Raw genomic sequence first — 16,429 nt, 5'->3', positions numbered from 1 at the left:
AGCAGCTGCAACAACTTTGATTATTAACCTCTTTATTCTCATCTCCAGCTCCTAGACTTGCTCCAGATGAGGAGGTTTAGGTTGTCAGCTCAACTAGCTAGCAAAACCCTAAAGTGTACCTGGCTCCAGAAAAGAAAAATTCATTTAAGAAGAAGAAAGAAAGTTGCATATCAATGGGCCACAAAGATTTTCGAAGTTGCAGATAGTAGAACATATAGCACATGCTTTTTCTTTTTTTTAAAGATTTTATTTATTTACTCATGAGAGACACAGAGAGAGAGGCAGAGACACAGGCAGGGGGAGAATCAGGTTCCCTGCAGGGAGTCCAATGTGGGACTTAATCCCAGGACCCCTGGATCACAACCTGACCCAAAGGCAGATGCTCAACCACTGAGCCTCCTAGGTGCTCCGATGCATGCTTTTTTAAATTCCCTTTACCCAAGTATGTTTGACTTTATATTTTAGGTTTGTATTTGAGTCTAGTCTTTCACAGATTTTCTTTTTTCTTATGCCTGTAATTTTTTTTTTTCAATGCCTATAATTCACTTAGCTGACAAGTAGTTCAATTAGTTTGGGATCATCTGAGTAGCTGAGTACACACAAATAGTCTAAAATGCAGATGTTGATTGTTTTCAAATTACATATTTACATCTATAAAATTAATATAAAAAATTTAAAAACAAATTTATAGTTATTTCAAATAATTTTTAAAACCGGTATAATTCTTTCTTGTAACTTCTAGGACTGGGATGAGAATTACATGGATAACATGTCCAAGGGATATTTAGTACATGCATGTAATCTTCCCTTCTACCTAAATAAGAACTGTACTCAGTAGAAGCCAAAGCTGACCAGGAGCTGACCCATTATATCCATCTTTCATTTTCCTCAGTCTGATTTGGAAAGTGGCATTGCCAGGGCAACAATACAGTTGGTATTTGAGGCTCTATTCAGAGGATATTCAAGAAGTTGAGCAAAAGCCCCAATGAATACAATGGTATCTTGGATTCCATTTCTCATCAAATTTGTCTTCTCCAAAGAAGACTTTAGTAGTTATAAATCTGCCATAACTTGTCAGATTTTGTCCAGTGGAACTGAACTAAAAAAATAAATAAATAAAATAAAAATTCTAGCAAAATAAACTTCCCTAGGCTATCATTCACATGACTCATTTGAACGGAAATGTGAAATTATTTGAAGGCATAAGAAAAGTTTTATATTAAGTGATCTAAATTAAATGAGTTAAATGCCAAGGGATGAATCAATTCTTTTCTCCAAAAGCAACTAGAAGTTCTGCTGACATCATTTGGAAACATCTTCACATAATTATTCCACCTTTTCCTTCACCTTGCTTTTAGTCCTCAGTTCTACATTTAAACCACACAAACTCTCTCAATATTGTAAAGCCAGCATACTACTATCTAAATTTTAAAATTAAAGTTGGTAATTTTGCCTTTGACAGAAGCTCTCTGAGTTTTTCAATAAACATTCAATTTCGCAATCCTTTCTTTTTATAAACAGGTGATATAATGCATCAGGAAGATCCACTTATATAATAGTTCTGAGAAACTGATAATCCAAGATATCTCCAAACTGTGTCATGGATTGATGACACAGTAGGAGTATTTACAAACAAATGATAGTTGAAATATACAAGGTTTTGTTTTATCCGTGTAAGATGTGCAAGGGGTAAATTAATTTCCTTCCCAGATGGTGGTTTGTATAGCTAGTGACATCTGTGTTGTAATGATCACACATGCTTGCACGCTATTCATGCCCAGACTTTTTCCATCAAAGAGGGATGATTAAGAGTGACCTTGCCAGCTCATAGGGCCAAGAATTCCAGGATAGTCTTCTTGCCTGCCCAAGCCCAACCTTTCAAAGGTTTAGGGATAGAAATCCCTTCTGATCATCCTCATAACCACTTACAACTGGGAAAATTTTAAACAGAGTAGTCTCAAACTGGATATTACTTAGTTCTTACCAGTGACAATAGTCAATGACAAAACCTATATTCTCTTCACAATTAGATATATAGTTTTTGTTAATTCCCTAACTCTGTGCATATCAACACTGGGTGCACATCACTATCAAATTTAAGATCTGAAACCATAAAAAATCCTAGAGGAAAACACAGGCAGTAATTTCTTTGACATTGAGTGTAGCAACTTCTTTCTAGGTACATCTCCTTATGGAAGGGAAACAAAAGTAAAAATAAACTATTGGGACTTCATCAAAATCAAAGTTTTCAGCACAGTGAAGGAAACAGTCAACAAAACTAAAAGGGAACCTACCAAATGGGAGATATTTGCAAATGATATATTGGACATGATTTATCCAAAATATATAAAGAACTTATCAAACTCAAAACCCCCAAAACAAATAATCCAATTAAAATATGGGCAGAAGTCATGAATAGCCATTTTCCTGAAGAAGACATAGAGATGGCCAACAGATACACAACAGATAGTCAACATCACTGATCACCAGGTAAATACAAATCAAGCCTACAATGAGATATCACCTCACACCTGTCACAATGGCTAACATCAGCAACACAAGAAACAACAGATGTTGGCAAGGATGTGGAGAAAGGGGAATATTCTTGCACTGTTGGTGGGAATGCAAACTGGTGAAGCCACTCTGGAAAACTGTGTGGAGGTTCCTCAAAAAGGTAAAAATAGAGCTACCATATGATCCAGCAATTACACTACTAGATTTTTACCCAAAGAATACAAAAAATACTAATTCAAAGGAATGCATGTACCCTGATGTTTATAGCAGCATTATCTACAATAGCCAAATTATGGAAACAGCTCAAGTGTCCATCGACTGATGAATGGATAAAGAAGTGGTCTGCACGCACACACATACACACAATGGAATATTACACAGCCACAAAAATAATGAAATCTTGTCACTTGTAGGGGCATGGATGGAACTAGAGTATTACCAGCAAAATAAGTGAGTCAGAGAAAGACTAGTACTATATGATTTCACTCATATGTGGAATTTAACAAACAAAACCATTGAAAAAGGGGAGAGAAAGAGGCAAATCAAGAAACAGACTTAATTCTGGACAACAAACTGATGGTCACCAGAGGGAAGCTGGGTGGGGGATGGGTGAAAAAGTGATGGGGATTAAGGAGGGTGCTTGTTGCAATGAGCATCAGGTAATGTATAGAAGTGTTGAATCACTATATTGTTTTTTGGGGTTTTTTTTAGATTTTATTTATTTATTCACGAGAGATACAGAGAGAGAGAGGCAGAGACACAGGCAGAAGGAGAAGCAGGCTCCATGCAGGGAGTCCGACTTGGGACTCAATCCCGGGTCTCCAGGATAAGGCCCTGGGCTGAAGGTGGCGCTAAACGGCTGAGCCCCCTGGGTTGCCCTGAATCACTATATAGTACCCCTGAAACTAATATAACACTGTATGTTAGCTATACTGGAATTTAAATAAAAACTTTAAAAAAGAGATTAGAAAATATGTCTATGCCTAGGTCCTACTTCAAACAAATTTCTCAGGGTGAGATTTGATTAGAAGCTCTTTGGGATGCTTATGTGCAGTCAGGATGAGAAACCAAGGTCTCAACAATGGGATCTCTGGTGCTTGGATCCCAACCCCAGTGATTTAGTCTTAATTGGTCTGGGGAGCAGCCTGAGCACTGGGAGTTTTAAGAACTCCAAAGGTGATTGCTATGTGCAGACAGGTCAAGATGGTGATTTTGTAAGTTGCCTGCATCTTCTCTTTAGAACGCTGTAGAAATCTAAGAGGAAGAAGCCTCTTGAAGCAGTGGCTCCAACATTGGATCTCTTCAGAGACAATAAAGCCATTTATAACGATAATAACGCTTCACATTTATTTAGCATGTAGTACATCTCAGAGTGTTTTCCAGGGCTTTAGATTATATTAAATTCATCAAAATCAAAGTCATAAGCAGGGGAAGGGGCAGAAGGAGAGGGAGAAAGAATCTCAAGCAGACTTCAAGCTGAGTACAGAACCAAACCTGAGATCATGACCCAAGTCAAAACCAAGAGTTGGGCGCTCAACTGACTGAACCACCCAGGGGTCCCTAAGCACACAGGATTTTTTAACAGAATCACAACCATTGTCCCATTTGGCCTGCCAGTACTCTTAAAAGACATTTGATTATAAAATCCAATGAGCTTGAATTCTAAAACCCAAAGCCGACTTTCTCATAGGGGCAGGCAAATTTATTTTGGGCTGAGCCTCACTCAGCACCCTGCAGTCGAGGCACCAGTGAATCAAGATGTAATTCTGAGTAAAGTAAGGGCATTTATGGTTTCTCCTCATTTCTCCTCCTCTTTGGATATGTTTTGAAAATAATTAAAATATAGAAAATCAATACCTCTCAATATTGTCTATCATTTTCTGCGCATTATCATTTATTTTAATCCTTATTTAGTTCCTCTAATAAACTAGAAATTTCTTAAGGTCAACTTCTGTACTTATCTTTTTATTCTACGCAAGTGCTCAGTAAATATTTTTACTTGGTAAATGTTCAGTACATTTCTTTTGAATAAATGATTGGATAATCCTATTTGCTTCGATGAATACTATTGAGAACTTCTGTGCCTGCTTCTCTCCACACCTTCTAGATACCTGAATCTTGTGCCCACATCTACTGTTTTCATGGAGCCAACATTCTGGGGGAATGAATAAAAGACTAAGGTTTTAACTTCCAGGACTACTCCAATGTCGTGTTACTACTGACACGTCATAGGAGAGCTCCAAACTGGAACAAGCTAAAAAACTCAAGAGACACGTGCCTTTTCTTTTACTAACAGGAAGTCAAGAATTAGTCTTGGTTCATTGCAGACCTGTCATTTTAAATGAACAACTTCCTATTACTTTGAGCTGCCTCATATAGGGGACTTAAAAAGCACAACCAAAGGAATGCACTAGCAATGTTTAGAACAGAAACTCAAAATTTTAATGAATGATATAAATGCCTCTATTTGCCAGGTAATCTATGTTTTAATTTCCCCATTGGAAGGATTGCACCTAAGGCTTCCATTTGAACCACTGATTTACACCTGTAATGTTTGAAATGGATCTATTGCTAAGAAGTCTTGGCTTGAGAAAACATTTAACATACAATTAAAATAAAATTAAATATGTTTATGTGTAATGATCTCCCTTGGACAACACTGAGGAAAATAAGCGTGGCTTTTCCTTAGGTTATATGAAATTGAAGAAGTGAATAAGAAGAGCCTCAAAATGCCTGCTGTTAATAATATTAATTCTCCCTCTCCCAAATGGCTCCAGTGTCAGATGCTAGTTTATCCTCCTTTTAAGCAAAGACTAAATCCTATACTCCTTGTCATCATCAGAGAGTCACTGGGGGCTATAACATAATCTGAAGACAGGAAATTTGGGAATTAGACTCACTGGCCCTTTTCATTTCCAAGCTGCCCTGGGCAAAGAGGAGAAGAAATGAGGAGAAACCATAAATGCCCTGACTTTACTCAGAATTACATCTTGATTCACTGGCGCCTCGACTGCAGGGTGCTGAGTGAGGCTCGGCCCAAAATAAATTTGCCTGCCCCTATGAGAAAGTCGGCTTTGGGTTTTAGAATTCAAGCTCATTGGATTTTATAATCAAATGTCTTTTAAGAGTACTGGCAGGCCACTGTGTCTCTGCCTCTCTCTCTCTCTCTGTGTGACTATCATAAATAAATAAAAATTAAAAAAAAAAAAAAAGAGTACTGGCAGGCCAAATGGGACAATGGTTGTGATTCTGTTAAAAAATCCTGTGTGCTTAGGGACCCCTGGGTGGTTCAGTCAGTTGAGCGCCCAACTCTTGGTTTTGACTTGGGTCATGATCTCAGGTTTGGTTCTATACTCAGCTTGAAGTCTGCTTGAGATTCTTTCTCCCTCTCCTTCTGCCCCTTCCCCTGCTTATGCTCTCGCTCTCTCTCAAATAAATAAATAAAACCTTTTTTTAAAAAAAATCCAAATCCTGCATGCTTAAATTGGAGCCAAGATAATATTCAATGTAAACAACTAATTAAAGAGGTAGCATCATTATCCTGGGATGTGAGGTATGTAGGTGGGGTAGGGAGAAGAGTTATTTTGAGTTTTGAGTTCAAATATAAAAGTGATACACATAGATGGAAAAATATTAGTCTCCTTTCAAGTTCAAATACTAACTAAAATTATTTATCTCAGTAACTGATTATTTTTAAAAGCACCTTGAAAAAAATGCACAGAATGGAAATCATCTGAAGATCAGAATCTCAGAGTCACATCTAAAATTATGATTTTCTTTGTTAATTTCCCTTGTTATGTTTCTATAAGTGTGAATCTCAAGTTTATGTTTCCAAAGACAGTAGATGTCTCCCAGCCCTTATTATTCTTTTAAAATGAGGTCATAAAAAGAGCTAATAATTACTAGGAAAGGAAACATTTCCATTACATATCCCAGCAGCTGACCTATGGTATCACTTATACTTTTTTTTCCTAAAGCAGAGTAATAGGATGATAATCAGTAATTTTTTTTAAAGATTGAAAGTAACAAGATGTAATCATCTTGGCATGTAGAAAAGACTTTATTACTACCAAGTAATTAAGTAAGATAAAAATATCAATCATTATTTTATATAAAGGCAAGAGAAATTTTTTTCAAAGAACAATTCTATGTTACAAATATTAATATTTGAAGGAAGAAGTATAGTTAATGTCAGTTTTCTGTTACTTAGAATTTTGTTACCAGAATCGTCTATTAATTTCCACTTAATTTGAACATGGAGAGTAATTACTCATTATTACAACCATGCGATATTGAAATATTATTTAAAGGCCAAGCATATTTATATCCTCCAATTCCTGAAAATAAAAAATGTTTATGTAAATCATGTTTGGTATATCTTGACTAACCATAGCAATATTTCCTAGGGATGTCAAACACCCAAATATTTGAAGGATTCTCTTTTAATTTAGTAGAAAAAGATTCATCATTGAGGCCAAGTAGAAAAGTGAATTATATTGAAGAAAAATTATTAATGCATCATTAGTCTCATACTTGAAGTGACAATGAATTTGAACTCATTGGTTTCACTTCTCCATCAGTTTCCATCCACTTATTAGGTGGTTTCTGATTAAGGCTGGTTCTTCCTAACTTGTCACTTTTGACATTCAGAGAATAATATTTTAGGCCCCCAAGATTAAGTTTGAGCATAGATGTGCAATGATGGCAGTGATTATAAACTCAGAGTCATGAAATATCAATCATTAAAATGCATTAAAATGGCATTTGCAAAGCATGGTCCTTGGACCATTAAGAAACTATCTGGGATGTTTATCACACACATGATTTCCTGAACCCCACTCTAAATCTAATAAATCAAAATCTTGAGGTATTTTTATTAGGTGCCTCAGTGGATTTGTATTCATGCTGAAGATTGAAAAATATCAGAAAAAAATGATTTTTTCCCCAAACTTAAAATCAAAATGTTGTAAAACCTGAGCGCAATTAAATATTTAGACTTTTGGTGAGCTCTAAGCTCTGGTAAGACTGTCTCTGATGGAGTACTATCAATAGCATATCCTATTATCAACAAAAACCATCTTGGAATGCAGGGATTTGGCCAGAGACAAGGAAAAGCTTTATTGCCATGAAGTTTGCAAACTGAGGAGATGCAGCATTTGCCTATAAACCAAAAGTACACTCTGAAGGGGGAAGGATTGGGCTATGGGTTATACAGGAAAGACTCACTAGTTTTGTGCCCTTTGCATAATTTGGTTGGACTGAAGTCCCAAACTAAGTTTCAGGAATGGAATGGCAAGGAGGATACAGTTCACCATTTTCGGTGGCAGTTTCACAATGAGGGCTGTTCAAGGGCACGACAGGTGTGTTGCAGGTGTCATTTTGAAAATTTTGCTGAATTTTGGGCAAGCTTGTAATATTAGGCTGTGTCAGCTACTTTTGTTCCTTATAATCATTCAGCCTAATTAAAATTTTAGCTTCTCTCCTTTGACATGAGGAAACCCATCTTGTCTGTCAGTTATTACCGTCTAATTATCGGCTCTTCTGTTCTCACTATGAAGCCTTGAGGAAGCTTTTCCAAGTTACAGGATGACAGTGATGATGAAGGTGATGGGGGTAGGGGATGCGGTTGACAATGGTGGTGGTGGTGATGGTGCGATCACATTAATTTCAACCAAAATTACAGAATGTTTCTTGAAACTATTAAATGTAACACTCATCCAGGGCCTTTGAGTTTATTTATGTTCCTCTCCCTGAAATGATCGTTCTCTAGGTTCTAAATAGCCTAATTTTTATTTGTACTCAAGAATCACTTTATCTGAGAGATCTTCCCTGGCCACCCAAAAATTTTACCATCCTCCTTTATTCTATTTCTCACCTCGATTTGTTTTTCTTCTTACGTATTGTTGTATTATATATTAATTATGATTTGCTTACTTGTGTAAATTCTATTTCCACTAGAATGTAAGATTAAAGACAGTAATGTCTTCATGTGCTTTGTCCACTGCTCTATTCCCAGTACGTAGGATGGGAACTAGGACATAAGAAATCTTAATAAATATTTTTTGGAAACAAATGAACCAACATACACAGTTGTTAGTTAACTCCTCAGCACATACAGGTCTAAAAGGGAACTAGAACATAGCTTGTAAGATTCCAAGTAGCCTCATGTTTTTCATGCTCCAGCAATGTTGCCTACACTAAAAAAAATGTACTAAAGGAAAATTTATGTTCTAATGTTTTAAGACACTCCCCTATTAAACTCATCTCCCTGCTTTCACTATTGTCACATCTAATTCATCCTCCACATTGAAACCAAGGTGATCAGACCACATCACTCATCTGTTTAAAATCCTTCAATGGCAGCCCATTGTGTCCAGGATAAAAAGCCCCTAGGGCTTTGCATGGTTCTGCGTCATCTGGATTCACACCACTATGCCTGATCAGTTCACCCAGTAGTGCAAACTCTGCCAAACTCAGAGCTACATCTGTGTTGACTCCTCTATAGGGACTGACTCCTACTTTTTGCATTGACCAACGCCCCTACTCATTCTTCAGGTCTTAGATGAAATGCCATTTTTGTTGCTTAGAAGCCCTTTTTTAACCTTTTATCTAAGTTAATTCTTCTTGGTGTGTATTCTGATAGCATTTTATGATTACTTCCATAATATGATCACAGTTCATATAGTTTTTGATGGTATAATTATTATTTTTAAAAGAATTCATTTATCTCCACTAAATTCTAACTTCCATTTCACATGATCCTTGCGTTATTTTGTGTCCCTAGTCACTGATACAATGCAGTGTAGACTCTCAATCAATATCTGTTGACTGAGTGAATGAGCCAGCCATAGCTTTCCCCTGGTAAGAGTTCTGTTAAGATACAGCTATTTTATAACATCATGAGTACTTCGAAGTTCCTGGAAAGCTTAGTGCTTTTAAAAATAGTTTTAATTCTAGTGTCCTTTTTTTTTTTTTAATTTTTTTAAATTTATTTATGATAGTCACACAGAAAGAGAGAGAGAAGCAGAGACACAGGCAGAGGGAGAAGCAGGCTCCATGCACCGGGAGCCCGACGTGGGATTCGATCCCGGGTCTCCAGGATCGCGCCCTGGGCCAAAGGCAGGCGCCAAACCGCTGCGCCACCCAGGGATCCCCTAGTGTCCTCTTTTTATTGTTAATGGTGACTCTCATGCATTATCTGGATTCCATTGAGTCCTTTAAAACTTTTTTGAAGTAACTGTTATTGTTTACTCATAGGGTTAGCATAGGTGATGGGCACCAGGATTTGAGTCCAGTCCTATGGACTCTAAAGCCTACCTCTTAACCTCTGGAATGTGCTATCTCAGCAGTAGCCACTCCACATTCTGAAGCCTGGGACACTTGTATTCTTGTGGAGTACCCTGAATTCACATTTGCTAAAACTTAATTCTCTGCTCATTTAAGTATTTACACAATTGTATGGAAGTGAGCTAAGGCTTAACTTAACCATACACACTGCAATCAAATACTCAATTTAGTAATTCATGTATGGCCTTGTGTTTTTAGGTTCTGGATTGGGAGCCTTATAAGACAAATTTGTATTTCACCTAGTTTTTTCAATACTACAGGTCAAAAAACTTTAATGAGTACAACTATATATATTAACTCTCTATATTAGGATTTTCCTAGTATGCAATATGCATATTTGGCAGCTACCTGGCATGTTAAATGCCAAACTTAAACATGCCATGGCATGTCCAAATGAGTTTGCTCTCTCTGCCCTCTTTATGACATTTAGGCTGATAAAGAAGGCTCGTATGTCAATGAGAATGCCAGATCAGTTACGGAATTTGCTTTGAATCAAAGTTCATTTGATCAGCCCTGGCATTCCAGCTATTGGCTGGGCTCCTCCTAAATTGCCCTTGTTTATTCTAAAGTAAACGTCAGTTGATATTTTAAAATCTTGATTAATAGGAAATCAATGGGTTCTGTTGAAATAAGTAAAACCGAAAATTCTTTTTGTGTGAAAGTACACTGGGCCTTTGAAGACATAACATAATTGACACGTGAGTCAACAATGTGACCTTTAATCACTAATTTTTTTATGTGAGACAATTGTACTTATATTAAAACCACCCTAAAATTTCAAAACCCTGTATACCTTTATGTTTATTTCATATTAGATTTCAAATCTGATTATTCTTGCTTAGATTAAGACAACATGCCAAGACTGGAAATCAGAAACTTTCTGACTAGAAGAATTATCTATTTTGTTATGTGATTTACAGGAAAGTTGAGAGATATCGTTTAAGAAGTTTGGAAAAATTAGCAAAAACTTCACCCATATTTAAGATAGGAATTGGCCCATTTGGTAAGCCATGAAGGTTGCTTAAAAGTGACAAAAATAAAAGTAGTCATTTGGCTTCTTATTTTTCTAGGTTTGTTACATAAATGTGTACTAAGTTAGTGCATTTAGACTTTAATGTACCTTTGGAATTGTCCAAGTATCTTGTTAAACAATGGTTCGTGATTTGGTAGGCTAGGACCTAAGATTTAGTCTTTCTATCAAACACTAGATGCAATGCTGACAGTTCCTGAACTACTCTGTTCATGCCTCACATCAAGTAAGAATTCAGTAAAGTAGTGATTTTAGTTGAATTCATGAAAATTGATTTCCTGAGGCCCTGCTATAACCTTGTCATTCTCATATTTATTGAGAAAATATATTGAGTGCCTACTCTGTTCCAGACACTGGTAGGCACTGGGTATTCATGGTGAGAAAACCAGATCCGTAGCAACTCTTACAAACCATGGTAGTGAGAAACAACTGAATGCCTATCCTTCAGAGTCCTGTGAAGAAGACAAATATTAAGGAAATAAATACATATGCATACAAAACATTACAAATTGTGGCAGATGCAATGACAGTATGATGAAAGAAACTAACAGGGGTTGTGAAAAGCAGGTTTGAAAGATGTCTATGTGTGAACCACATGAAAAGGAAGAGAAATGCATTTCAGGCAGAAGAAGGGATGATTTGGGCAGTGACCCTAAGAAAGGAAAGTGTTTAGCTTTCTAGTGAAACCTTATTTTTGTCTTTATCTTTAGATGGCCAGTGCTAACTAAAATACAGTGAAAGAGTAGAAGGGGCAAAGAAATGGGTCAGAGATGAATGACCACCTGCCTAATTTACTATCAAATAAGAGTGAAATACATTTTTAAAAATTACTTTAAAATAATTAGGTATAAACCAAGGCATAGGGTGACCACCCAAGTGCATACTGGCAGGCAGAAGCCAAATCACACAGGCACTTTGGGCTATAAAGTTGTTGGGAATTTTGGTTTTGGTTTTTCCTCCTATGGAAATAACTTCTAGTCATGGGAATAACATAATCCTATTTATGATTTAATAGATCACTCTAGAAGCTATAAGGGTGTGAGAGTGAAATCAGTCTTTTTATAAGAAAATAAAACATTCCAAATATTTTTTGTTTACTTCAGAAGAAGCAGTGTCAAAAACATATAACATGAATTAGAGGAATACTAAGGTCACATTTTAATTTTGTCCATTAATTTGTTTCATGTAGTTACATGAAACTTAGTTATATACACAATGGTGTATGAAGTTAGTTTCATTTGTTTAATTATAAGTGCATAAACGCCAAGTAAGAAATTCCCCAAAAGAGTTTTAAGATCTTTGGACTATCAAGTGTTACATAGATTCAAAGAATTTTTATTGATGGGACAGTGAATACGATGAATAAGACATGATAAAAAAAAAAAGAACTTGGAAAAAATATCCGGTGTATATGCTAGTAGCTTGAGGTATAGAAGTAGATGTTCACAGAAATGATGTTCGTTCCTCATATGTGTCCACTGGAAAATTAAAATACCTTATACAGACGATATAGAGAGACTTCAGGGGTACCTTAAAACAACTACTAAATGCCACCAGCCTTCTCTACATTTCTTCTCTTCAAGAAGTGATTTTAATATGCTTTGTTTTATTGCTTTTACATGCTAAAGGTATTTCTATAACGAAAGTGATTTTATGTGCTTTGTTTTAATGATCTTAACTATAGAAAAGCTGAATATTTCACCACTTTGAACCTTTTACAGTAACCGTATCAAAAATCTCTCTTGTACACCCTTATCTTCTATCCCCACAAAACTCCCTCAGACAAATTTCCAACACTGTGCTTGGTCGTGTGCTGAAGCATTAAAAGGGGAGGGAAAGGATTAGGGAAGGTTGTGTAGCTGGCATTAGAGCAGAAAGGGAAGGAGAGAAGAAAGGGAGAGGGGTGGAAGAAGGGAGAGAGAGAGGGAGCAGAGGAAGAGATATTGGGAGGAAGAAAGAAAGGAGAAAGAGGGAAGGGGAAGGGGAGGGGAGGAGATTGAAATAAAGAAGAAGGAAGGAGGAAGCAGAAAAAGAACTAATGAGTTGGTTGAAATAGAAGAATACAAAGGTTACAGTCATACCACTCACTGGTAACCCAAGCTTGATTTTTAAAAATTCTCTCTCTCTCCATTTATCTACTGGGCAATTGATTTTTTTTTTTTAAATCCTCCTTCTTGGGGAAAAAGCACATGAAGAGAAGACTGAATGCTGCCCCAAATTTTCCAAGTTTTCTCTCTCTCTCTCTCTTTTTCCCTCTATTCCTTCCATAACCAAGGAAATTCTGAGCCACCCAATTGGACAGAGTTAGTCTTGTTTCTCAGAATCAAATTCTTATTCTTTGAAAATGCGGCTCTTAATCAACAGCTTGTAGGAGGGTTAAGAACTAACTCCATGTCAGTGCTGAAGAGCAACCCCTCATGCTCGCTCTATTTTGGACAGTTAGGCTGGCCAGTGACCATAGGCTGCACGCCATGGAGACATGTCAGAGGAGTTGAGTTGTATCTGAGATAGTATCTTCTCCTGTTTTTATCAATGGAAGAAAAAAAAAATCAATCATCCCTATTAGCACTTTTTTTTTTATAATTTATAATCAACACAGTTTATTTGCTATTCTGATTACCTTTTTAAAAAACATGTTATGCTTGGAAAGCCTGTGCTAAATGAGCTCTTCCAAATCTTCCCTGAGATATTCCAAATGCATTAAAACGTTTCCATGCATGTATGGATTCTAGATTTGGACCTATAAAACCTGTCTGATAAGAATTTGATTTTGGAGCTAGATCTGGAGCTCTAAAGAAAGTTTTAAAATAAATAGTTCTAAATTCTTTTCTATTCTCAAAATTAATGTCTGATGACTGCTCAGGGAAGCATGCTTAGATTCATTGATTGAACTTAAAACGCACAAAAAATCCTACAACCACTGATTCACATTTAAGAGGAAGGGAGAATTTGGGCACTCTTTTAAATTCATCAGAATTTATATTCGTCTGGCAAGCATTTATACAGTCACATCAGTCATTCAAACATTCAGTGCTTCTGAACTACTCAGTAAATACCTACTCCTCTGAGCCCCTGACACTCCAGCCACACCGTCCACTCCTTCAAGATCGTTGCATTACCTAGAAATAAAGTAAACGATTTTTTATTTCCTTCCCAATGTTTCTAATTAGAAGACTGCCACGCTGACAATGCACAATGCTCTCTTCTATTGCAATGATTCTTCTGCTTTCATCACCTGGAAAATTGTGTGTCAGACCCTCCCCCAAAGCCACGCTAGCTTCTGGCAGTGATTTGGTTGCCAGGGGAACCCAGTCCCTGTCTCAGGACACTGAGGACTGTTCCCGAACACTAGGAGCCTGGTGTGCGCACATAGGTGTGGGAGTGAGGGCCTTCAAAGGCCCCACTACTTCCTGTCTTCCCTCTTCCTCAACCCCTCACTGCATGCCCTATGATGCCGGTTGACTCATTCCTTCTCCATGACCCATGGCCTCCTCTGGAAGCCATCCACGTTCTCCTCGCCTTCCCACTTCCTCTGCCTGCAGCTCTAAGACACAGAAACGCTTTCCTAAAGAGATGAGTGATATCACATCCTTTTCCAAACTGTTTATCTTATCCCCAGTTCACACTGCACCCAGCAAGTTTAATTCCCTTTGTGCGAGAGTTGCCTTTCACATTTGTTACAGAATCAAATTTATTTTAAACGCATTATGACATCTTGGCTACTGAAAATAGTTTTCTGAAGAATGCTTAAGAGAAAGAAAATGAAGTAGGTATTCCTATCCACCCACCGTCATTTGTCTCTTTCATAAGTAAAGATTTTCACCCATTCTCTTTGCCCAAAAGGGGTACGCCTTTGTAAAACAAGGCCAGCTCAGGTAATTAGTGCCCCTCCTTCAGCATGTAACAACTGGAGACCACTGGAGTTACTGGGAAAATAAAGGCCATTTTCTGATAAGTAGTTTTATGAGAAAATGTCTATTTTTTTGGAGACAATGTATTTTAAAAAAATTTTAAAGACTAACTTTTTATATTTGTTGCAAAACACAGTTGAACACAGAAAAGGACAAGGAACATGAATCACCCTTAATATAACCACCCAAGGATAAGTAAGGTTAACTTTGGGGACCACTTAGATCATATTTTCCAAACAAGTTTCTATGTTCTCATCTGGGTAAGCAGGGCTAGAAATGGAGGTGGGGATGAGAGAATGATAATCATGACCGATGGCACCAAAGTATTTCTAAGTGGGTGGTAGAAGGCATACATCATTTCCTTGTCCAAGCCAGGTGTCACAGCTGCGTCTGGAGAGTACAGTAAGAAAGGAAACTGGGGTGAGAGCAGAGGAGGGCATGTGACCAAACTCTCCCATTCCTACTTTCCTCTGGACACTTCTTCAAATGGTCAGAAAAGTCAAAGAATAAAATTTAATACAACTCACTATATTAAGTAATTCACCAAGTCTCTTCTGGGAACACATGAAGCTGGTTCTCCTTATCGATGTGATGTGATCAAAGATTATTAACTTGGATATAGTGAAAAGATCGTAATCCATCCTTTTCAATTGAACCTGGGTGGCAGGATATGTTTGTAATCCTATCTTTTCCACAGATGACACAATTCCATACAATTATTAGTCCCACTTTATGATTGGTTAAGGGTTCTAGGGAAATATTTTATGCTCTACAACGATTCTAGCCTCAAGGGGCTTCCCACTGGTTATTCCTTCTGCCTTGAGCAAATCCCTTCTTAATATTTCCATAGTTATTTTCTCATCCTTTATCCAAGCTCACATGCATACCAAAAAGAACTTCCCAGACACTTTTAGTATATAGTAGTCATGGTCACCCCAGCCCTCTCGAACTCATTTCAAATGTTTTACCAATATTTGAAAGAATTGTCTTCATATATGTTTGTTTATTGTCTGTTTCCCTGCATTGCAATAAGAGCAAGACCTTCTATGTCTAGTTCACTGCTTATCTCCAATGTCTAGAGAAGCACCTGGCTTTTAAATATATTTGCATTAAGTAAAAATATTCATTAAATAATGAATGAATAAAACAATATATGATACATTATATTGACAAAATAATTTCACTGACAGCAATGGACAAAGCTTAAATGTTTGCGACTGTCCAACTAGTCACTTGAAAGCTGAAGCAAAGTAGAAAATCCTGGGTGAACATAATACGCAGATTACCCAGAAGATGAACAGGTTTCAAAGAAATGCTTATTCATTTCCTTCCCCCAGATCCTTAATTTATGCATGTGAAAACTCTTGTCCACTGTGATGTACTTTATAAACATAAATGTTTTTTATTTTTATTGCCAAGAGTCATCTTACATCTGCCCTACATTTCTGTCGAAGAGGACAACGATGGTTATGTCGGGGAGGACCAGGAGATGAAAATTTTCTGAAGGCCAAGGATACGGAAGGGAACAGAACTTCATGGGATGTCTCCCGCTGATCAGGGGCGGTCACAGCTCTCAACACAACCCTGTGGAATCCTCCTTGTCATCTCTGTTTGTCAGGTGAGGAAA

The sequence above is a fragment of the Vulpes vulpes genome, chromosome 2 (assembly GCF_048418805.1).
Source record: "Vulpes vulpes isolate BD-2025 chromosome 2, VulVul3, whole genome shotgun sequence".
Lineage (NCBI taxonomy): Eukaryota > Metazoa > Chordata > Mammalia > Carnivora > Canidae > Vulpes > Vulpes vulpes.
The sequence above is the reverse complement of the archived record's forward strand: the minus strand, read 5'-3'. Positions refer to the sequence as shown.